The sequence below is a fragment of the Prionailurus viverrinus genome, chromosome C1 (assembly GCF_022837055.1).
Source record: "Prionailurus viverrinus isolate Anna chromosome C1, UM_Priviv_1.0, whole genome shotgun sequence".
Classification (NCBI taxonomy): Eukaryota; Metazoa; Chordata; class Mammalia; order Carnivora; family Felidae; genus Prionailurus; species Prionailurus viverrinus.
The window spans coordinates 30,487,529-30,511,420 of record NC_062568.1 but is presented as its reverse complement, the minus strand read 5'-3'; the positions used below and the strand labels follow the sequence as shown (position 1 = coordinate 30,511,420).

The 23,892-nt window shown below is 37.9% G+C and overlaps 1 protein-coding gene and 1 non-coding gene across 4 annotated transcripts in view; both read left to right on the top strand.

Annotated features, from left to right (window-relative positions):
• Nucleotides 1-11,776: 11,776 nt before the first annotated feature.
• LOC125174179 (U6 spliceosomal RNA) lies at nt 11,777-11,882 on the top strand. Its single transcript, XR_007155308.1, has one exon. It is a non-coding gene; the product is annotated as a U6 spliceosomal RNA (small nuclear RNA).
• An 8,406-nt stretch (nt 11,883-20,288) lies between these two features.
• SPATS2L (spermatogenesis associated serine rich 2 like) overlaps nt 20,289-23,892 on the top strand; it is a 170,109-nt gene continuing 166,505 nt past the window's right edge. Inside the window, exon 1 of one of the 3 annotated variants that reach the window (XM_047872556.1) lies at nt 20,289-20,530. The gene's annotated coding sequence lies outside the window, so the exon portion shown is untranslated. Of the gene's footprint in view, nt 20,531-23,747; nt 23,863-23,892 lie in introns of those variants that run through there. The other 2 variants (XM_047872557.1, XM_047872562.1) reach the window with 2 other exon arrangements.

Here is a 23,892-nt window from a genome sequence, read left to right as displayed (position 1 = left end):
AGGAACAGACACAGTCCCACCTTGCCCCTCCCCCGCCAACCAAGAGTGTGCACTTGATTTGACTCTGTGAAACTGATTTCTGATTTCTGGCCTCGAAAATTGTGAGAGAATAAATTTCTGTTGTTTAAAGCCACCAAACAAACAAACAAACATTATACATGTGAGATTGATCCATGAGCAATCCTTTTATTAAAAAGTCTAATTATAGGGTCACCTGGGTGGCTCAGTCGGTTAAGCCTCCGACTTCAGCTCAGGTCATGATCTCGTGGTTCCTGGTTTGAGCCCAGCATCAGGCTCTGTGCCAGCTCAGAACCTGGAGACTGCTTCGGATTCTATGTCTCCTTCTTTTTCTGCCCCCTACCTCCCTGCTCCCTCTCTCTCTCTGTCTCTCAAAAATAAACAAACATTTAAAAAATAAATTTTAAAAGTCTAATTATATATCAATAAGGCTATTAAAAATCTATGGATACATATGTTAAAATTTTACAACTCACTGTAGTCTCTCATCTTTGTGATTAGATCTATTCTCCCAACTGCCTGCCTCCTTGAGCATCAAATTCTCACTGAAAGTCTAATATAATTTGAAGTGCATCTCTGATAAGAACATGTCTCAGAAACCACTCACAAACTATCAACAGCTTATTCATTCATATAACACATAGACATTAATACCTACACTGCTAAACACCAGGAGGAACGCCCATTGGCAGGTCAAATAAATTCCAAATTCAGTAAGTATCTTAGCAGTTGAGAGCCCCACAATGTAGCTCCAGCCTGCTTTTCCAGGTGCATCATTATGTAACCCATACTTACCCATGAAGATGTATGTTCCTTCATTCCAAGGATTCCTTAGAACTTCCTATTTGTACCAGTCTGACCCTCAAGGCAGATCTGGGCAGGACTGCATTCCCTCCCTATTTGCACCCCCAAAGGCAGAGCCAAGTTTTGCCTTCAGCATTCAGGGAATGTCTGTGATGCTGGTAATAATAGATATAGGCCTTAGGAAATAAGGGGGAAAACACTGGGCTGTGAATTGAGAGAATGGAATTCAAGACTCTGTTCTTCCACTTACTGCCTTTGTGATTTGACCTAGTCACTTAATCTTTCTGAGCCTCATTTGTTCAATAAAAAGATCAAACTGGATTGATCTAAAGTCCCGTATGGCCCTACCGAAGACACCAACCTCTGATCAAACACAGAAGAGACACTATTGGTGCATTTGGCTGCATGATGAGCCACAGCATGTACTGAATGGTTTGGTTACTTTCATTTTGTCATTTACTTGGATATAATCTTCTGTACTGCCTTGCCCAAATACTGGGTAACCCTGGTCTCCATCTGGTACCTATTCTGTGGGCATTTCAGGGACTTTCATTTCCTGTATTCAAGTCTGGAATCTTTGAGAGCTCTAATTTCAATTTGGAATGGGATAAAATCAGCCCTGCATTTCCAAACTTAGAATAAGTTCAACATTCTATGGTCCATCTGTGTCATTAACATGTTCACACACAAATACACCCAAAAATCCAATGACATTAATATGTAACATCTGTTGTGCATATTAATAACTTTGATTTTTAACTTGATTTTATACAATTGAGTCTTTTGTATGGGTCTAAAAATTTTAATTGTAAGAAGCAAAGTGTTCATAATTCATAATTAGTCATTTAAATAATATTCTTTTGGTTGAGAGTTCCTGCCAATGACCTAAAAATAGTTAAAGAAGTTCTTTCACTTTGATTTTAAATATGAATTCCTTTAGACTTGATCATCTGTCATGTGAGGTTCCTAGCTTCCCTCTGAATTGGATTCCATGTGTGAATTTGTAATGCCTGAAAATAGTAGTTAAAAACACAAGCATAAACAACATACACACAACTACACTCAAGTTAAAATGTTTACTATTAATGAGTGTGATTATATAATATTTTAAGCACTTACTCACACTTAGAAATCTTCCTATAGCTCTAATTTTCCCCAGAGTTTTAATTTCATTTTCTAAGTATATTTACTTGCTGTGTTAAAAATGGCCAGAGAAAGCCTAGATAAATGTCTGACCAGAAATTTAGTTAAGTCTCTTTAGGTTTATGCTATAACAGGGAAAGAGAGGACACTAACATTGATTATGTGTATATATGCTAACTCATATGCCAGGTACTTTCATATGTATATGCTCTCATTTAATTATAGACAAAAATATTATAGTAAAACCAAAAAAAAGTATAAACGAACTTCTAGGATTTAGCAGAAGTCTGATGACTTTACTGAATTTATGAAGATTTTTTCAATGCCTACTTAAGTTCAAGTTGAATAATGAGTATTTATTTGAGTTCTCTAAAAACATCCTCTCTGATGTATAATTAAAGTAAAATCTTCCAGGATAACCTTGATTATTTAAAAACAGGTTTAGCATTTTGACCCTTCTATTTCTCCTATTCTGTCATGTTCATGTAATATTAAAATTACATTTTTATTTAGTCCCCTTGGCTCAGTTTATTTTCTAGAAAGTCTGAGAACAGATTTTCATTAGGTATGATATGTTCTTCATTGAGTGTTGCAAAAATGGGTATCATTTGTATCTAATAGACTTCATTGACATAAAGTAAGACATTTTTAGGTTACTTCTAATTCAAGTTTTGAATTGTTAATGAGTCTGAAGCAAAAAATAGCAATTAAAAAAAATAATAGCACTTAAATAGACCCATTCGTACCTCTAAAGTGTACTGAAATTGTCCAAGCATGTTATCATAAAATAGAAATTATTGGAAGGGCAAAGCTCTTTTATCCTGATTGGCAATGAATAGTCACCAAGAGAAAAGGTTACAAAAATTCCATCCTTGTAGAGAAAGAACAAAACAAAAGTCTGCCCCTTCTAAGAGTAACTTGTAGAAAGTATAGTGTAAGAACACATTCTTTAACTATGTATAAATAGAAAAACATGGCTAAGAGACTAATAAATATTTTCAAATATTAAAATCTACAGTAGCAATGACAGTGGCATTTTTACTGATTTAAAGTTAGCATTTGGGGGGAATGGCCACATGCTATTGCAGTTCACTAACGTGGAAATTTAATAAATTGGACTCCAGTGACTTAAAAGAGTCATGTTATTAGAAACACTTATTGACATTTGGGAGCAAGGAACCATCACATGTACCTTCTGGTTTGATTTGCACAACAGCTCAGGAAGTTCTCCAACATTATTACCATTCTCTTATTATAGATGATATTGATGTTAAAAGCAGGCCAAGATAAGAATGGTCCCTAACTGATTCTGAACTCCCTGTTTGGCTCCATTTTCCAAGAGGTTTAATTAGGGGCATCAGACATATGCACTTATTTACCTTTGTTCTTTCTCACCTATGTTCAACTCCTGTTAGCTTAGCCAGTCAAGAGATTCTATAAATTATAGGCCAGTGCTTCCCAAACTTTAACCCGCATAAGAATTACCTAGAGAACTTGTTAAAACACAGAATCTCAGACCCAAACCCTGAAGATTCTGATTCGGTACATCTGGGTGGGACTTGAGAATCTGCATTTTAACAAATTCTCAGGTGATACTCCTAATGCCAGTCCTATTGATTATGCTTCTCTGGAGAATCGTGACTAATACCAGTATACCATGGGAACCCCACCCAAATCATCTTGGCATCTTGGCACTGCCTACTGCCATGCATGCTACTCAGTGGCTTCTAACTGAAACACTTGCAACTCTGTCTAATGGATTTTTCAGGGCAATAGAATCTACTTGACCCGTACACAGAGCAGCTGAAAGTGCCAGAGAGTGGATCCTGAAAGCACCCTCAACCACTGACTGACAGGAGTTGGTTGTCCCTTACTTCCCAGGGATAATCCAAGGCACATTCTACACTACCTCTCAGACTTCATCCATAGGACCGCAGGACACTGCAGCTGTCCACAGTGGCAATATGCTTGAAACACGCTCTTTATGAGGCTTTCTTCCCTTCCCTCTCTCATTTCCCCGTAGTCCTACTTGCACTTCTAAGGACTACCTCCTAAGCAAACTGTTTTATTCAAGTCCTTGATTCAGGGTTGGCTCTGGGTGCACCCAAGCTACAACAGTAGTACATACAGTGTGAAAGTTATCAATAAATAACAGTCTGTAACAGTCTAAGCATATTATTTAGAAACATTGAGAACAATGCCAGAAGAAACAGATAAAACAGCTGAAAGTATTGCCTCTGGGAAGGAGATCTTGTAGAGAGCTAGGGAAACAGGTAGGCAAGGAACAGCTGGTGTTTGTTAAAACTTTGCAATATTATTTGATTATTTGATATATGTACATGTATTTCTTTTATGAAAATAAAAGATATTAAATATGCTTTTGACTTACTTCCAGAATAGGAGCAGCAGGGGAGAACAAAAATAAAGAAATACTGGTTGATTAAGCTGGAAGAAGAAAGAGATTTTCTTGGAAGAAATGGGACCTTAGTAATCAGGCCAGAAAGATATAAAGGGAAAAAAATCTACACGGATTTCATCTACACAGTATAGAAGGGAAGATGTCCACTTATAAATATGGGAGGATAAAACAGTGTAGTTTGCTTTAGTCATTGCTAGTCCTTGAAAGGCAAATAATGCTCAAAAGAAATGTAAAAGAGAAAAGACCCAAGATTTCAGGGAGCAAAGTAGAATAGCATCCTTTGAGAGAATTCAGATGTAAGAAGTAATGAATAGCATTCTCTTAAAGCCATAAATAGGATGCCCATAACAATACAAACTGGGAAGTACCCCTTGGAGAATGAAAATATCTCTACTCAATGATAATAGAAAACTTGAACAGCTTTTGAGAGAAAACAACTAAGAAGATCAAGATAGAATATGCAAAACATTATTAGGTAGGTGAATTTCACAGTGGCCCATTTATTGTAGCATGAACCCAGAAACTGCCAGTCCTAGGAAAGAACACACTCCAAGCATTCACAGAATTAAGTGGTTCAGCTTCTAGAAATAGCTGAACAAACTCCTCTCAGACTGCAGATGATAACTACGAAGTCCAGGAATAATACAATAAGAGAATAATCTCAAGTCTAAGAGAGTGAAAGAAAGAAGGTAGATTTTGGAAAGAAGTAGAGGTTTGGAAGAAGAGGATGAACTGAGGTGAATTTCCCATTTTTGTGACTTTTAGCTCAGGGATAAGCTGCAGTTGGCATCATGCAGAGGAGCTAGAACTCTGAAAGGAAACCAGTTATTCCATCTTAGAGAACCGGAAGACGTCGTGTGAGGAAATACAGCTGTAAGAAACGGAGAGAATTCTCCCAGAAAGTACTTAGAGCTCCAAATAACTCTTCACAAATCTCTGCTGGACCCCTCAAGTCTAGATAATGATAAGAGAACTGAACTGAGATTTGAGTGCCCACCTAAGAAACAGGGTTTGAAGTGTGAACCTAAGCAAGTCAATTGCCTGATAAAGCAACCAAAATTGAGATAAATTGGAGAATCCTGACTAATACCAGTACACCATGGGAACCGCACCCAAATCATCTTGGCATCTTGGCACTGCCTACTGCCATGCATGCTACTCAATGGCTTCTAACTGAAACACTTGCAACTCTTTGTCTAATGGATTTTTCAGGGCAATAGAATCTATCTATATTTATCAACTGAGATAAAACAAAAAATTTCTTCAGAGAAATTTAATACAATCCAGGCTCCACACAATAATAATAATCACATTGCCTGAGATATAGTTTGAAATACCCAACAAATAAAAACCAGGAAATTGTGACCCAGACTCAAGAGAAACAACATTCAATGCATATCAAACCCCAAATTATTCAGATATTAAAATTAGGAGACAAGAACATTTTTTAGAGAGAGGGAGAGAGTGCACATGAGCAGGGGGAGGGGCAGAGGGAGACAGAGAGAGAGAGAATTTTAAGCAGTCTCCACACCCAGCTCAGAGCCCAATGCCAGACTTGATCTCATGACCCTGAGATCATGACCTGAGCTGAAATCAGGAGTCAGATGCTTAACCCACTGAGCCACCCAGGCGCCCTGAGACAAGAGTATTAAAGCAGCTATTAAAGGATGGTCAATGAGGTAGAAGAAATTGCTCAAAATACATGCAAGACAAAAAAACTTCAGGAGAAAAATAAAAAGTATAAAAAAAGTCAAACAATAGAAATTCTAAAACTGAAAAGTAAAATACTTGACATAAAGCATTCACTGGATGGAGCAGAATGGAAATGACAGAGGAAAGAGTCAGTGAACTCAATAGAATTACTCACTCTAAAGAATAGACAAGGAAGGAAGGAAGGAAGGAAGGAAGGAAGGAAGGAAGGAAGGAAAGAGGTAGGAAAGGAAAGGAAAGGAAAGGAAAGGAAAAATTAATGGACAGAAACTCAGAGACCTGAAAGACAATATCCAAACATATCAAAACATCTAAAAAATTTATAATTACAGTACCAGGAAAATGGTAGAGAATGAAGCAGAAAAGAACACTGAAAGAAATCATGGTCAAAATTTTTCCAAATTTGGTAAAATTCATAAATTGAAAGATTGAAGCAGCTCAGGAAACCCCTAGCAAAATCAATATGAAAAAGCCCTTACCTAGCACATGATAATCAAACTGCTAAAAAACAAAAATAAAGAACAAGTCTTGAAAGCAGTCTGAGAAAAATGCATTTCCTCTTGGTTATCGTTAACTTCATATCTGAAACAACAAAGGCTAGAATACAGTGCAGTGACATATTTAAGGTGGTGCTAAAAGAAAAAAAATTACATCCAGTGAAAATATCCTTGAAGAATGAAGATGAAATAGAAACATTTTCAGATTTAAAGAAAAAAGAAACTAAAAGGATTCATCATCAGAAGTCCAGTACTACAAGAATTACAAAGAACATTCTTCAGGCTGTAGAAAATGATACTAGATGGAAATATGAATCTTCAGGAAGGAATAAAGAACACTGGAAATGGTAGGGGCACCTGGGTGGCGCAGTCGGTTAAGCGTCCGACTTCAGCCAGGTCACGATCTCGCGGTCTGTGAGTTCGAGCCCCGCATCGGGCTCTGGGCTGATGGCTCAGAGCCTGGAGCCTGTTTCCGATTCTGTGTCTCCCTCTCTCTCTGCCCCTCCCCCGTTCATGCTCTGTCTCTCTCTGTCCCAAAAAAAAAAAAAATAAAATAAAATAAAAAAATAAATAAATAAAAAAGAACACTGGAAATGGTAAACAGCTGGGTAATTTTATATAAAATAGTAAAGAATAATTCTAAAAGGCCATAGAACATTAAGGATAGATATTATAATTCCTGTAGGAATTAGTTGAAACATATAATGGGAACAGGTATAGCTAAACAGCCAATAGATAGATTAAATAGAAATTCTAAAATATATTCAGTTGATCCAGAGGAAGGCATAAAAGGATAAACAGAGGAACAAATCAACAGCAGTAACAAGCAGAAAATGAATAACAAAATGATAGACATAAGTCCAACCCTATGAATGGAAATAATTCAATGGTGATAGGAGTCTTTCAACAAATGGCATTGAAATAAGTGGATTATCCATATGGAAAAAAAATTGAACCCTAGCTCACACTGTACACAACTATTAATGTGCCATGGATCTGCCAAATCCATAATAAAAATCAAAATCATAGTGCTTTTAGAAGGGAACCTAGGAAAACAGTTTAATGACTTGGAGATAGGCAACATATTTTTTAGGCAGGATACAAAAGCGATCATGGATTATGAAAAATGATAAATTCTACTTCACCAAGAACAAAAACTTCTGCTAGCAAAAGTCACTGTTAGGAAAAAAGAATAGACAAGCCACAAAGTAGGAAAAAACTGAGATTTATTTAGAAGGGGACTATTTATAAGGATGTGATCAGGATATAGGGAAACCAAAAGAGATAGTGCCGGACCAGAGCTGGTAACAGCAGAGGGCAGGAAGAGGTTACTGGAACATAGAAGGAGAGAATCACGTGGAAAAAGTCACCTTTTATAAAAGCTGAGCCCACTTCTAACTTCAGGTGTAAAGCATTGATATGTTAGCTTTATTAATGCCCCTGGCTCTTGAGATTTGTTCACGGATGGGAATGTGACATGAGTTGACTCAATGAGAGTGAATTGAGGAGTTGTGATCTCCAGAATGCAGATCAGTGACCTTCAGTCAAGAAACATAGCCAGCTTGGGGCAATCCCATAGCATAAGAGCCAGGGAAAAAAACAGCCTACCATGACTCTCTTCCATCTCTCATATCTTTCACTAGGGCTCCCTTTTAACTGAATCCAGCCAGAAGCCACGGGCAGGGAAGCTGGTTGATACAGTCGTAGGAGACACTGTAGGGGGCCCACCCTCATCACCTTGGCGTTTACATTCCCATATGATTTTTGTCAAAATCACATTTTAACATTTTTATTATATGATTACACAGGACTTGCCAACAGGACCATTCCAGAAGTCCCCATAGACACATGATCAGATCTCTGCCAACTCTCAGCTTCCCAGCTCCTTCAGCTCTCACACTACCCATCATAAGTTTAGGGATTCCAGAAAGCATAGTCTTGGACAGCACATTCATGGTGCCTAACAGACTCCTTTCTGAGAAAGCTCAGCATAACTGCCATACCCACAGCTTACTGTGGAAGATTCCCTTACCCCTCGTTGCCATGCTTTTTAACACTCTGTCTTGGGTTGATTAAGCCAGGTATCTGTACATTTGCCAGTGATGTTTGACAGAGATTTTGAAATTGTAACTGACTGACTGAACTAAAATTTGAATGTGAGACAGAGTCAGGTAACTGGTAGTATTTGTAGCAGAAAGCAGCTAAATCACTAGTATAATAGAGCACTTGAATAGAGTTAGATTCTAACTTCTGAGATTTTTTTAAAAACCAGGTTTGCTAAATCTCAACTGTTTCTTGAACCAATTTTCAATTTTTTGAGAGGCCTGCTAGGGTTTTGTGCTATATCCCAATAAACCTGAAGAAACCCTAACAGATCTCAGTTCCTTGCAAACTTAATATACCCAATTGTATCTTACCTTTCATTCAGTGACAGGCATAAAAGAAAAAGGAAGATTACTGCCTTCACAGTTGAGCAGTCTTGAAGTAGTCAAGTGAAGTTTGATCTAGCCACCCAATTATATCACCAAGGACTTTTCTCATTGTCTATTCCTTCTGCCATCTACAATGTTGGCTTCATTTCTAGGTTTCAAACAGAACCTATCCTCTCAGCTCTTACCATTTTATTATCAAGTGCTTAGAGGGGTAGAGAAAAAACTTCTGATAGTTTCTGTACAAGTCTTGAGATTCACTCTCATTGAGTCAACTCATGTCACATTCCCATCCATGAACAAATCTCAAGGGCCAGGGGCATTCATAAAGCTAACATATCAATGCTTTACACCTGAAGTTAGAAGTGGGATCGGCTTTTATAAAACGATCTGACTTACTAAAGATATGGGGGCTATGAAGAATGAGGTAAGTGGAGAATGGATGCTGAAAGCAACACACCTATCCACATATGTCCACCACCTAGCCTAAATGGCGACCCAAAGATAAACACACCTCTTCCAGTGACTTATTGAGCCCTGGCCTTTGGCTTTAGGACTTCAAAGACCATTTCAAATATTTCAGATATATTTTATTAAGCTCTGGTAAGCCACACCAAAGGGGAAAGATGGGTCTATCCCAGGACTTGTCTCTCTACTGAACTGAAGTAACATCTATAATCAGCCATTTTCTTCCTGCCTCCTACTAAAACACACGGACATACAAACACTGTTAAAGTATTCAATTCTTGCATGGGTCAAAATCCACACAGAAAAGATGCTTCATGCAGTAACTCTGGAGTTTCTCTAATATGGAAGTTAAGGGTTTTTAGCATTTTAATGAGGTACCAATTAGATATATTCATCCCCATTTCATACCGACCCTGTTTCCTATTATTTCTCTCCTACCTGCAAGGCCCATGAGCTATCTAAATCAAAGCAGACTTATAGAACTCACACTTGGTAATAAGCCAATGGAACACAAGATACAAACAATGTTGATTTATTCCTTTACTATACAAATAAAAAAGTTAATAAGACACCTTGAAAAGACAATAAAGAATATGTTTTTAAAAATTAGGCATACAGTTAGTTTGAGCTGTTAGCATATTGTCCTTGATTACAGAATTTTAAAGTAAAAATGTCCACTGATTCACAAGAAAAGGTTCTCTTATAATTTGTTTAAATTTATATGTGTTTCAACAAATTAAATACCCTCTTGCATCACAATGAACTTGAATCCATACCTTCCATCATATATGAAAAATAGCTCAAAATGGATCATAGACCTAAAAGCTAAAATTATACAATTTCTGGAAGAAAATAGAGGAGAAAATATTTGTGACCTTCAGTTAGGCAAAGATTTCTTGGAAATTATATCAAAAGCACAATCTATAAAAGAATAATTTGAACCTCACTAAAATTAAAAACTTCTGTTCTTCAAAAGACAGTTAAAAGTGTGAACAGACAAACCATAGACTGGGAAATAATATTTGCAACTCATATATATCTGGTAAAAAAATGTATTCAGAATATACAGTTGATCCTTGGACAACATGAATTTGAACTACTGTGGCCTACTTTATATATGGACTTTTTTTAATAAATACAATATCATACTATAATGTATTTCCCTTCCTTAAGATTTTCTTAATAATATTTTCTTTTCTCTAGCTTATATTATACTTATACAAAATATGTGTTAAATTGGCTGATTATGTTATTGGTAAGGCTTCCAGTTAACAGTAGGCTATTAGTAGTTAAGTTTTGGGGGAGTCAAAAGTTCTAAGCAGATTTTCAGCTATGTGGGGGAGTTATTGCCCTTAACCCCAACGTTGCTCAAGGGTCAACTATAAAAATAGCTCTCAAAATAACACATTTTAAGAATGGGCAAAGAAAATTAATAGACACTTCACCAAAGAAGATATAGGAATGGTAGGTAAGCACATGAAAAGATGTTCAACAGTATTAGTCAATAGGAAAATGCAAATTAAAACCACAGTGAGACACCACTTTGCATCCATTAGAATGGCTAAAATTAAAACTATTGACCACATCAAATGTTGTTGAGGATGTAGAGGAATTAGAACAGACCCCTAATGGGAATGCAAAATAGTACAAAACTTTGGGGAAAGTTTGGCAATTTCTTATAAAGTTAAATATATACCTACCATATAATCTAGTCATTCTGTTCTTATTCATTTATTCGAGAGGAAAGCATATGTCCACACAAAGACTTTTCCACAAATGTTCATAGCAACTTTATTTGTAATTGCTAAAAACTGGAAACAACACAAAGAAAGGTCCATCAATAGATGAATGAATAAACAAATTGTGGTATACGGATATAATAAAATACCATTCAGCAATAAAAATGAATGTACTATTGATACATGAAGTAATATGAGTAATTAAAATAATTATGATGAATAAAAGGAGCCAGTCTCCAAAAGAAGAGTGCATAATATATGAGTTCATTTATATAAAATTATAGAAAATGGGAACTAGGCTATAGTGACAGAAATTGGATCAGTGGTTGCCTGGCAGTGGGGGGTGGGAGGCAGGGAGGATATGAGGGATGGATCACAAAGGGGCACAAAGAGGGAATTTCTGGGGGTATGACTATGATCCCTGTCTTGGTTGCAGTGAACATTCAACAAGTGTACATACGGCAAAACATCAAATTGTACAATTTAAATGTGTGCAATTTTTTGTATGTCAATTACATTTCAGTAAAATGTTAAATAAATAAATATTTACTGCTTGCTTCACAGCATATATACTAAAGTTGGAAAGATACAAAGAAGACCAATATGGCCCCTGCACAAGGATGTGAAGCAAATTCGTGAAGCATTCCATATTTATAAATACATACATACATACATACATACATTAATGACATTTAAATGTGTTTGTTGAAAATATCCAGCCATGTTGTCATTTGACAACATTTACTGAATACTTCCATGTATTGAAGCTATAAGAAAATGCATGAGACTTAGCCCTGTACTCCAAAGGCTTTCAAAGTTGTTGGCGAGTTCTCATTTTGAACTCGTGGGGTTGGAGCTATTTGTAGGACATATAATATAGATTTAGGATCTAGAAGTCTAGAGCCAAGGAACAAGGTATGAGCTGAAAATATAGATACTGGAGTTGGGATACAGAGAGCTAACAAAAACCTTGCATGAGAGAGGAGTCTAGAAGTAGATTATAAACTGAAAAGTGAAAAGACTGAGTCCAGAACACTGGGGACACCAACCATCAGAGGCAGGAGAGGGAAGATGTGCCCAGTGTGAGATGGATAGGAGGTGATCGGAGAGCTTGGATGAGAACTCTGAATGATGGCACAGAGGAGCTGAGCCTTCTCCAAAAGAAGGCGGTGTCAGAGGAGGCCATAGATAAGGAATGAACAATGTCAATTGAATTCGGTAAATAGGAAGTCTCTTGGTGACAGCATTTTGGATGTCATTGTAGAGAGGAAGCCAGACACCAGTGCACTAATATTCTTGCATTGCGCTTTGGTTATCGTAAAGGAGGCAGAAAAGAATCAGTTTTAGACATTTGGATCATCCCTTGTCAGATAAGATTCTATAGCACACCAGAGCACTGAAAAGATAACGTGTGAGTCTAAACTTCTGGTTTTTACTGCTTTTCTCTTTCATTTCTCCAGATAAACACAATCATACTCTCCTAATTTTCATCAGAATTAATGGCAGGCACCACTTCATTATTCTCTTTCTCCTGCACTCAAGCCCTTCATTTAAATCCCTTATTTGTCTCTAGCTCCATCTCTGTCCTGCAAACTGAATTTCCACTTTCTCCTCTCCTCCCCATCTTCAGGCATCTTGACATCTGGGTCTGACATGCTGGTGGGTGGGGATTGTACTGTCAGATCAGGGATAGCCTAGAGAGTTTGATCACCAGACTGTGAGAAGCCAAATGTAGTTGATCTTCTAGATGGGAACTACAGTTTCTCATGAAACCTTTGCATGCCTTGAAATCTTCTATATGTCTCTGAAATCTTCACTACCAATGCAGTTCACTCTTTAGAATAATGACCTACCTAGCCCCCTTCCCTGAGGTGGCCCCTCTCTGTTCACAGCCACCAGGCACTTGACTGCTCTCTCTAGACCATCTGCTACCCTGCTTTTGACTTATTGGCAAAAGGCAATGCTGGGTGGGTGACTTTAGAATTTGGGTTTAGGGGCGCCTGGGTGGCACAGTCGGTTGGGCGTCCGACTTCAGCCAGGTCACGATCTCGCAGTCCGTGAGTTCGAGCCCCGCGTCGGGCTCTGGGCTGATGGCTCGGAGCCTGGAGCCTGTTTCCGATTCTGTGTCTCCCTCTCTCTCTGCCCCTCCCCCATTCATGCTCTGTCTCTCTCTGTCCCAAAAATAAATAAAAAAACGTTGAAAAAAAATTTTTAGAATTTGGGTTTAAGTAGCTCTTTCAGAGAAGTAGGCTTCAAGTAGTATTGCTAGTTTGGCTCTTATCTCATGTCCTTGTCCTAGCAACTATGCTTCTTCCTTCTTTTCTACCTTGTACTAGAATTCTTGAAATAAAATCCCCATCTCTGCTTCCTTCCTTTTCCTTGGTACCTGGCTTATTGGCTGGCTATATCAGATAAGAATTTAATTTGGTACTAAAGTAGTGAACAACAGTGGCTTAAACAAGATAAAAGTTTATTTTTCTCTAATATAAAAGACACCCAGAAGTAGATAGTCCAGGAATGTTATGATGGTGCTTCAGTGGTCAGGGACCAAGATTCTGTCTTTTCTTCTAGAATAACATCATTAGTACTGTTTCTATTTTCAAGGTTACCTCATGGCCCAAATTGTCTGTTGAAGCACTAGCCATCATTGCTGTCTTTCAAGGAAAAAGCACAAGAAGGAGGTAATGGGGGGTGGGGGGGTGAGTAGGCAGGATAGAGGAGGCACATAGCTCTTTGTTCTCTTCTTACAGAACTTTCTAGAAAGTACTACCTAGTACCTTATTGTGCAAACCAAATAAAACAAAGGTTCTAAGTAAGAAGGAAAGAATGGATTTTTGGATAAATAATCAGAAGTCTCTGACATAATTGCTCAGCTTAGGAACTTTTGCCATTCATATTATATCCACCTCTTTCCCTGGACCAGTGTCCTAACCTATCTCTCTGAGCCTAATATCTGCTGATGAACTTCTACAAATCTGACTGTCTGCTGTTTACCCATCTGGGTCTCCAAATTTTGTCTGTTTCTAGAGTTTCTATTGCTGTCAAGTGTCAATATACTTGTTTAAATTACTTGATTAGTCCTAATTGGGCTTCAATGATGTTGACACCAGGTTTGGACTTCTTGTCTATGAATTCCTGGTGAACAATACTTTCCAGTATTGCCAAAGATGCTTGAAGTTCCCTCAGGGACAGGAAGATAGATGAGCATACTACACAAGAGGCAAATGTGGAGAAGGGTGATGACAATCATTATGTCGGACAGAAACACATCTGTTCTGAAGTAAGCAGATCCTTGCCCTGCTTGAACTACAGCATCTTTTTCTCCTCCTTGTCTAATCAGTTGTCATGTCTGGGATATGCCCCTGCATCCAAGGCCTTCATTTTCTGTTTGCTAACCAGATTGCTACCTTCCAAAATTTCTCCCCATTGTGGCCTCCTTGGTTCAGAATCATTTCTGGCTGTAATTCTTCAGTCTTAGACTTTATCTTAGAAATTATGTTTTCTTTACTTTCTCCTTCACCTGAGCTGTCAGATGCCCATTCTCAATAATAGCATCTCCAGGCTCTACCCCTGAGAATGGTGATAAACAAATTTGTGAGAACAGGCTCATACTGGCTTGAGAGAGCCAATTGTTAAATTTAAAATATATTAAAATACAAATAAATATATAAAGTTGTTGAACTGTTGATAGCTTGAAACTGGCTGTGATAGGAGTATTTAAAACATGGAAATTAGCAAATGCTACCAATTAGGGCCTTTTATTCCCCTAAAAAGTGGTTTAGTAGCACACCATTGCTTGTTTCTCTCCATAATCGTCCTTTGTGCATACACATGTGTGCGTACATGCACACACACACACACACACACACACACACACACAGAGCGGACAGTCTAACTCCAGATCCTCATCTCTTCAGTCTATCTCTTAGCTTTCAATGGCAGATAATCTTTTAATACTTAGCTACATCCAACAATTCAATATTTTGGCTCCTACCTTAAAACAAACACTTGTAACAGTTGATAATTGAATATATATTTTAGAAAGACATTCTGGACCCTAAATAGACTTATCCAAAACTCCTGACCACACCATTTGAAAACTGCTAATGTAGCATATCTGTCCGTCTGCAGAACACATATAACCATACGCAGAAATCATTTGTGGGGGGGAAAACCTAGATACTTAAAATGGTGTTTCAGTAGAGGGAATTCACGTATCAGCATCAGAGATGCCTCATCACAGAATATTAGCTTCTTTAAACTTAATATTTGAAGGAAGAGAGTCAATTTGTTATTATAGGTATTTCGGAAAGCCTTGTGTAAACTGTGCAATGAAAAAGCTTCATAAGCCAACCAAAATTGTCAAGTTGCTTTGCCTTTGACAAGAATTATCAATTCAGATAATTCTGTTGCCTCACCATGATCAGGAGCTTTGTGACATATATCTTTGATGAATAACAATAAAGAATGAATTATTGCTTATCATTATAGTATTTTAGTAAATAAAACCATCCAAAACATGGAAGGGAAAATAATAGGATGATGGAAAGCTAGGGACCACTAGACTATGAATTTTTTAACAGTGTGTCAATTTCTTACTTTAAAAGTCTAATGTTTATAAACATGTTTATAAACATTAGAGCTTCCACATATAGTGACTAGAAGCACAGGCTCTGGAGACAGACTTCCTGGGTTCGTATTAAAGTTTCGTCACTTACTAGCTCTATGATTTGGGTCAAATTACTTCATCTCTCTGTGCTTCAGTTTTCTCACCTATGAAACAGAAATAAAAGCACCTACCTTACATGATTACCATGAAACCAAAATGAAATGCCCCATAAAGTGCTTAGAATGATGTCTGGTATGTACCAAACAACTAATAAATATTTGCTATCATTTTTATTATTAATGCTATTTTTGGAATGCTTATAATGTGTCAGCAACTGTGCTACACGCTTTAGATTCAATCTCCTGTAACAGTGTGAGGTACAAATTAGGCCCATTTTATAAGAAAATAAACCCTCAATGAAATGATATAACTTTTCCAAGTTCTCCTGGATGGTAAGTGAAAGAGCCTGGCTCAATGTGGTCTAGGAGTTCCCACTTAAATGATAGAAAGGTGTAAAACCAATCCATTCCATCCTGATATTTAGTATTCTATTGGGAAATTCTTCCTTCGTAGTCAACCGAACCCCTGCATGCTATAGCATAAACTATTCTTGTTCTGTCTTCAGCAAAGACAGAAAAACCCAATAACATCCTGTGTTTCCACTCAAAGACATTAAGTTTCCCTTCATGACTTGTTTTCTCCAGGTTTTGAAAACACACAAGTCCCACAGGCCTTCTTCATGAACTGTATTTATTAACCATAGAATAATCTCTGCAGAAGCATTTCCACATTCTCTAACTATAATTTTAAAATTAGACTTAAATCTGAAATTCATTATTAATGTAAGTAGGGTGCAGTATCCTTTGGCTGAACTTGCTTTGTTTATGAAGCAGCTGGATATAAGGGTCCTTATCCCGTTTTAGACTTTCTTATCCCACCTTCTTATCTAGAAGCTGCTGTCCACAAAGTGTTCCGACATAATAAGAATTCAAAAGCTTTTCAAGTTTGCACATCATTTTATTTCATGGGGGTGAGTACAGATTCATTTACATTTAGTTGTGAAACCAAGAAGACATTTAAATAGTTATGTGGACTGGTGTTCCTTAAAAGATGAATATTGGGGCGCCTGGGTGGCGCAGTCGGTTAAGCGTCCGACTTCAGCCAGGTCACGATCTCGTGGTCCATGAGTTCGAGCCCCGCGTCAGGCTCTGGGCTGATGGCTCAGAGCCTGGAGCCTGTTTCCGATTCTGTGTCTCCCTCTCTCTCTGCCCCTCCCCCGTTCATGCTCTGTCTCTCTCTGTCCCCAAAAAAATAAATAAATGTTGAAAAAAATAAATGTTGAAAAGATGAATATTATGTCATTGTTAATCATTCATTCATTCATTCTCCTTGTCTGAGTCAGGCACTGTGCTAGATACGGGGAACAAAAGACACAGTCCCTTCTCACAGGGAATGTGCAGGTCTCATCAGGGAGATAAATGCACAATTACCTAATTACAATAGAGCAATGCAGAGAAAGCAACAGGAACGTGGGGAAAAGGGGCAGGGAAGGTACCCTGGAATGTGGAGAGGGTCTGATAAAAAGTCCTGGGTGACCAATCAGAGACCCAGGCTCTAAACCCAGGCTTACTATTTATTTTGTTATTTATTATGCCATCTGTTACGGTTGAATCATATTCCCTCCCATAAAAAGAAAAGAAAAGATATCCTACCTCAGAATGTGACCTTACTTGAAGATAGGGTTATTAAAATGAGGTCATTAGTGTAGACTCTAATCCAAAAGAGAGGAATTTGGACACAAGGACAGAAGCACATGATGGGAAGACAATGTGAAAAGACATAGGGAGAAGTCAGCCATCTATAAGCCAAGGAACGCATCTTCCCTCACAGCCCTCAGAAGGAGTCAATCCTGCTGACACCTTGATCTTGGACTTCTAGCCTCTAGAGGTGTGAGGCAATAGATTCCTCTTACTTACACCACCCACCCAGTCTGTGGCATTTTGTTATGGTGGCCCTAGCTGACTAACAGACCATTGCACTGTGACAAGTATACCCCACATCTCAAGCTCCATTCTAGGCAACGCACTTAGAACACAACCAATCAGAAAACTGCCTGAATCTGCCTTTGGCTCATTAGTATGCTGTGACTCAGAGGAATCTTGAGGTTTCTTTAAATAGTGACTTTGAGTCTGCAACAAGTTTCTTTTACCCTCTCTAGTATGGATACCACCCATCGGCCTTTGTTTATAAGGTAAGTGATAATACAAGAATATGGGGAATATTAGAGTACAAGCAATACCCAATGGATAAAACTTTCTGGTAAGTAACAGATCAATATGGCACTACTTACAAAATGGTTAATAAACATACAAAAAGAAGTTCCATCTCACATGTGATCTGATTTTTGACAAAAGTACACTTGGTAAATGAAAGATGCTAATACACATCAGAGAACCAACAAATGCACGCATCCAGAGTGAACTACAGCCTATTCACCTATAACACACACACAGACTGGTGCCATTTGTCTTCCTGTTAGCACAAGGTTGAATGAACCCGAAATTATCTTCCTAGGATTTACAGTAACATGTAACCTTTAAAACCCAAAACCAAAACCCCCAATACCCACCTTCCACTAGGTGTATATTCATTTCAAGCAACAGATTTTGAGAAGAGGTTTTTAACCAAGCAGTGAAAAGATAACCTAGTAGTTAGCTCCTGGATAGACGAAGCAAGTTCAGCCAAAGGACATTACTTGTTTTGTTTTGTTTTGTTTTGTTTTGTTTGTTTCCAGCATGCTTTGCCCTCAGGCCGGCAGGGTTACCCTTTCTTTTCTCACCCCAAGTCTTCCTCTTTTCTGGAAAATTTCCAAGCAGAACCCTGGTTCCAGGTCATAACAGCTCCATCTGCTGCCATTGGAACTTGGAGGGAGTGACTCAAGCCTGTGCATTTGCCTCAGCAAGCCTTCCACAAGCCTTTGTTCTCTGCCCAGCCATCCCTCAGCCCCTTGGCCTTGGCCAGTGTCCACAATGGGCTTTTCTTTCAGTCTTTCTTGACTTACGTCCTTTTACTTAAAAAAAAATTATAATTATAAAAATGATATACAAAGGGAAAAAAGAAGTGTATAAAGTTAAAAATGGAATAAGTCCTTCATTCCAAGGGTTATCAGTGTCAACAATGTGCATATCCCTCAAGATACATAGATTTCTACCTCCTTTCCTCCCCGCCCCCTTTTTACAGGACATTCTGTACAGATTGTTCTGACTTGCTCTTATCACTCAAAAATATGTCAGCAGATACAGGTCTCTCTCATTTTTAATAGTTATTATTCTACAATGTAGATGTATTAAATTTATTTAACCATTCCTCTACTCATAAATGTTGAGGTGTGGTCCAGTTTTTTTTGGCCCTTATGAGTGGTACTATAATAAACATACACATAAATATATTTTTGCACACTTAGTGTTTCTGTAGGATAAATTACTTGTGATGGAAATGTTTGATCAAAGTACATATGTATTTTTAATATTTATACATACTGAAACTTGCTTTCCAGAATTTTTATCAATTCACAGTCAGTTGAGTATGCAAGTTGTTACTTATACAAATTCACAAACACTTGATATTGAAAATTTTTTTTGCCAAACTGATAAGTAAAACTTACTATCTTGTTTTTACTTACACTCTGATTATTGGTGAGATTGAGTATGTTTTCACATGCTTATTAGCACATATTCCTTCTTTTGAGAATTCTTACTTCATATCCCATGTCTATTTTCTTACTTTGCTGTTTCTTTTTCTTATTGATTTCAAGAAGCTATTCGTTGTTTTGCATATCAACCTCTTCCTGTTGTGTACATATGTTGCATATATTTTCTCCCATTAGGTAACATTGTTTATAGTATCTTTCACTGCACAGAAATGGGGGTTTTTGTACCCAAATCTGTTTAATCTTTTCTGTTATAGTTTCTAGAGTTTTTATCATGATTTTTCTAACAAGTATTATAAACAATATTGTGAGTCTGCCATGCTTTCTTTAAGTCATTTTTATTTTTCTTTGTTTAGATTATTAATTCACCTGGAATTTTTTTCTGAAATATGGAATAAGATAGTGGAACAAGATAGTAGTTACACTTAACTCAACAGGTTTTTTTACTCAGATAACAATTCCCCATGGGTAGTCAGCAAGTAGATACCATAGAGTGACTCAGAGACTCAAGTTCCTTTCACTCTTACTCTCCTCTAGGTAACTAGTCAGTAAATGACTACTCAGGGCACAGTGACCTACTGCCTAGTTTTGAAAACAGAGTTTTATGAGAACACAACCATTTCCATTTGTATACGGAGAGTCTGTGACTGCTTTCCCATAAAACAACAGAGTTGAGTAGTTGCAATAAAGACCTTATGACCCACAAAACCTAAAAACGTTTACTATATGACCCTTTACAGGAAATGTTTGCTGACTCTTGCTCTAGAGTCCCAGATTCTTTAGTTTTCACTTGGCAGATTAAAAACAGAGATCATGTAGTAGGTCTTCCATGGGTGGGGCCTGGAAGCGGGGTATAAAACGTTGGTCAGAATTCAGTCACATGGCCTCACCTAACCACACAGGAGAATAGGAAATGTGAATTAGCTGTGTGCCCAGGGTGAAAGAGAAACAGATTTGTGGAATTATTAGCCAATCTCTGCCACAGGTACGTTGCAATGATTTGTTTCTTTCTTCCTCTCTATTTTTAATCAGAATAGGCTAGTTTATACTGCAGAAACATTACAACCCCTAAATCTCAGTAGCTTTAACAAGGTTTATTTTCTTGCGTGAACTACATATCCAGTAAGGATGAGCAGGGGTGGCATTGCTCATTGTGACTGCACACTCCAATCCAATGGAGAAGCCACCACCAGGCACCTTGCTGGTTGCAGGACTAAAGGGAAAAGGGAGTGTAGTGTGGTGATGGATGAAGCTCTTAACTTCTGCCCAGAACTGATACTCATCACTTCTAAGCAAGTTGCAGTGCTACACTGCCCTTCGGTAGGGTGGAGAAGTGCAATCCTACCATGAGCTTCAAAGGAAGTAGGGCTGGAATATTTGTGGACAGCCCTAATAAATGTCACACTCACATACAAAGAACAGATTCATCTCCTCCCTGCGGGAAATCACCCAGACTCCATCCAGTCACTCCACCTAGTCAAAGTCAAGGATTTCTAAATAATGGCTCTGCAGCAGGTCTGAACAGTGGTCTGGAGCCTGGTGGCCTAGTAGTCTTACGCTAAAGCCTAGCAACTAAAATCACTCTCTGTCCCCACCACTTATTCAGATGCCAAAATTCTAATAGAGACAACAACTAATTATGGCTTAAAACAATCTTCTGGGATCTGAGCTGCTTGCGTGAGAGTGAACCCTACTCTGAATGCCCAGAGAATCAGGAGCTCAGCACAATCTAAAGGGGTGGAATATGGGATTTTGCCGAAATCCATACTGCAGAGAGTCAGCCTCGTTGAGAGATAGATCAGTGTTGCTCCACAATTACAATTAAGCACATTGGACAAAGGGTGTGGGTGACAATATGGAAGAAAGCATATTGAAAATGCCTTTATAGAAATATTAGAATATATAACATACTTTGTCCATCTCTCAGAGAACATTTACTCTTATGATTCTTGTTTGTTGGCATAAGAAAAGACCTTCACTTTTTATTTAGTTTAGAAAATGGTAAAATGAGATTCATGGATTATAATTATGGAGAATCATTTTGAACAACAGCATCATACTAGCATTAGATAAGCCCCAGATAAAAATTTCAAATAATATAATTTTTCAAATGAATTTTCAGTATCTGGTACAAACACTGATTCATATTTTTCCATATTCTATTTTTCAACTTTTATATCTCTATGCAGTTATAGAAATGTAATTCGTATGTTTTTTTTTATCATTTATGCTTAACTCATCAAAATATTGCTTTGTGAGTTATTCGATGTGCAAAAAGTTTTTACACACTTCTCAATAAGCATTTTAAACCCTCTCTCCCAGAAACAGAAGTTTTCATTTTTTCCAGAGTCAATAATTATTTTCTCTAGTTACTTTATAATTGTCTTTCCATGGGCTAGGCCATTTCCACGAGAAGATTAATTTTAGTCTAGTTTGTGGTACAGGGGCCACTACTACACTCTTATTCTCCATTTGTTTTTTTTTCATCAACTCAGTGCTTTAACATTTTGCTCTCAATACGCATGCCAGTTATTGTTGTAGCTACTATCTACTTGCTGGGAAATAGCCCTCAAATGCAAAAGGCCAAGTATGGGCTTCTGAAAACTCTTTTTTCTCGCTGGTCATATTCAGTTCTTGAAAGCATTTTTCTTTCAGATTTTACTAAACAAGTCAGATTTGGCATCCTGGGAAGAGTATGAAATAGTAGAGGAAAGGAATGAAGTCTGAGTTCAATGTTATTTCCCAAGCCTTCCCAGGAAAACATTAATTTATTATTCATTTTGGAATTCTAATTATGGAGATAACCCCCTCCATTAAATAAATTATTTTGCCACAGAACCTAAAAGGTACATCAAATTTAAGTCTAATTGCTACAAGTTACCTTTATACCTAAATTTAATAAGCAATGGGATGTTTATCCTTCATATTTATATGTGATATGGCTTTTATTTTTTTACATTTACTTATTTATTTTGAGAGAGAGAGAAAGTGCAAGTTGGGGAGAGGCAGAGAGAGAGAACTCCAAGCAGGCTCTGCACTGTCAGCACAGAGCCCCATGAGGGGCTCAGTCTCACAAGCACGAGATCATTACCTGAGCCAAAGCTGGATGCTTAACAGCTGGAGCCATGCAGGCCCCCCATATGTAATATGGCTTCTAGAAGCAAGTTTTCCTATTTGCAGCATAGGTGGGGCCACACCGTACAAATTCAAATCCTCACTCCACCATTTGCTACCAGATAACTTAGGCAAGTTATTTAACTTCTCCATGCTTGTTTCTTTATCTAAACAAACAAACAAACAAAACAAAATGGACAAAAATAGTACCTACCTGATAGGATTGTTTGAAGATTAAATGAGTTAATACTTATAAAGCATTTGCAAATATTTAAATAAATTATGTGATCAATGCATAAATCCAGTGTAACAAGTATTGCCACCACAAGTCGCATAAGAAAATGAGTTCCTGAACTTTTAACTCCTCCATTTATTATGGCTGTGCTTTGTCAACAGAGGCACATAATGTTAGCAGACTTGAACTTTACCGGAAAGGTGTTAGATTTTATATCAAATTATGAATTCCTAAAGAGCGGATGATGTACCATTCTGCTATACACTCAGGGACCCCTTAGGAGTTCGGAGTGTGAGATACATAACTACCTCTGGTCTGAAATTTGTTAAGGGGCTTTGACATCCAAATAACCGTTGAGAAACAGTTACTAGTATTGAGAATACGGGAGGCTAAGAAGTCACCATTTTTAAAAAATAAACTAAACTGGAGCGCTGCCTGCATTTCACTCTACTGCCTCTGGAAGAGGTGTGTTATCTAAAGTGCTTCCATCATGAATAATGATTGAGAAACTGCCTTTACTCTCCCGACTACTGTACTCCCAGGTACAAATCCGTGGACGGATGCCTAGGTGTCTATCTGGAACTTGGTTATTACACACGTTAGAGTAACCCATCCTCCAGGAGCCCATTGTGAACAAGAAGGAAAGGAAGGGGCGGGAACACTCCGGGTTAGCAGGGTTTCTAAGGACAGACCAGAGCCCCGGTACTTTTTGAGCGCCTAGTTAGTTCTTCAGGTCATTTCGAAATCTGCTATCTTTGTTTACATTTTGAGCTTGGCCCAGCACCAGAAAGCATTACTACCTTCTAAAAGGAGAAGCATCCTGCATTTGTAGATAGTGCTGTGGGGAGCAAAGTTCATTTTCCCTCGTGTGGGAGGACGACTCTCCTGCAACACGTGCGGGTTGTGACAAAATCTTTGAATAGCAGGGGCAGTTTAAGTGAGGTGGAGGATTGGGGAGAGGCGACGAGGTAGGTGTGGGGCAAGCAAGCAAAGTGCGG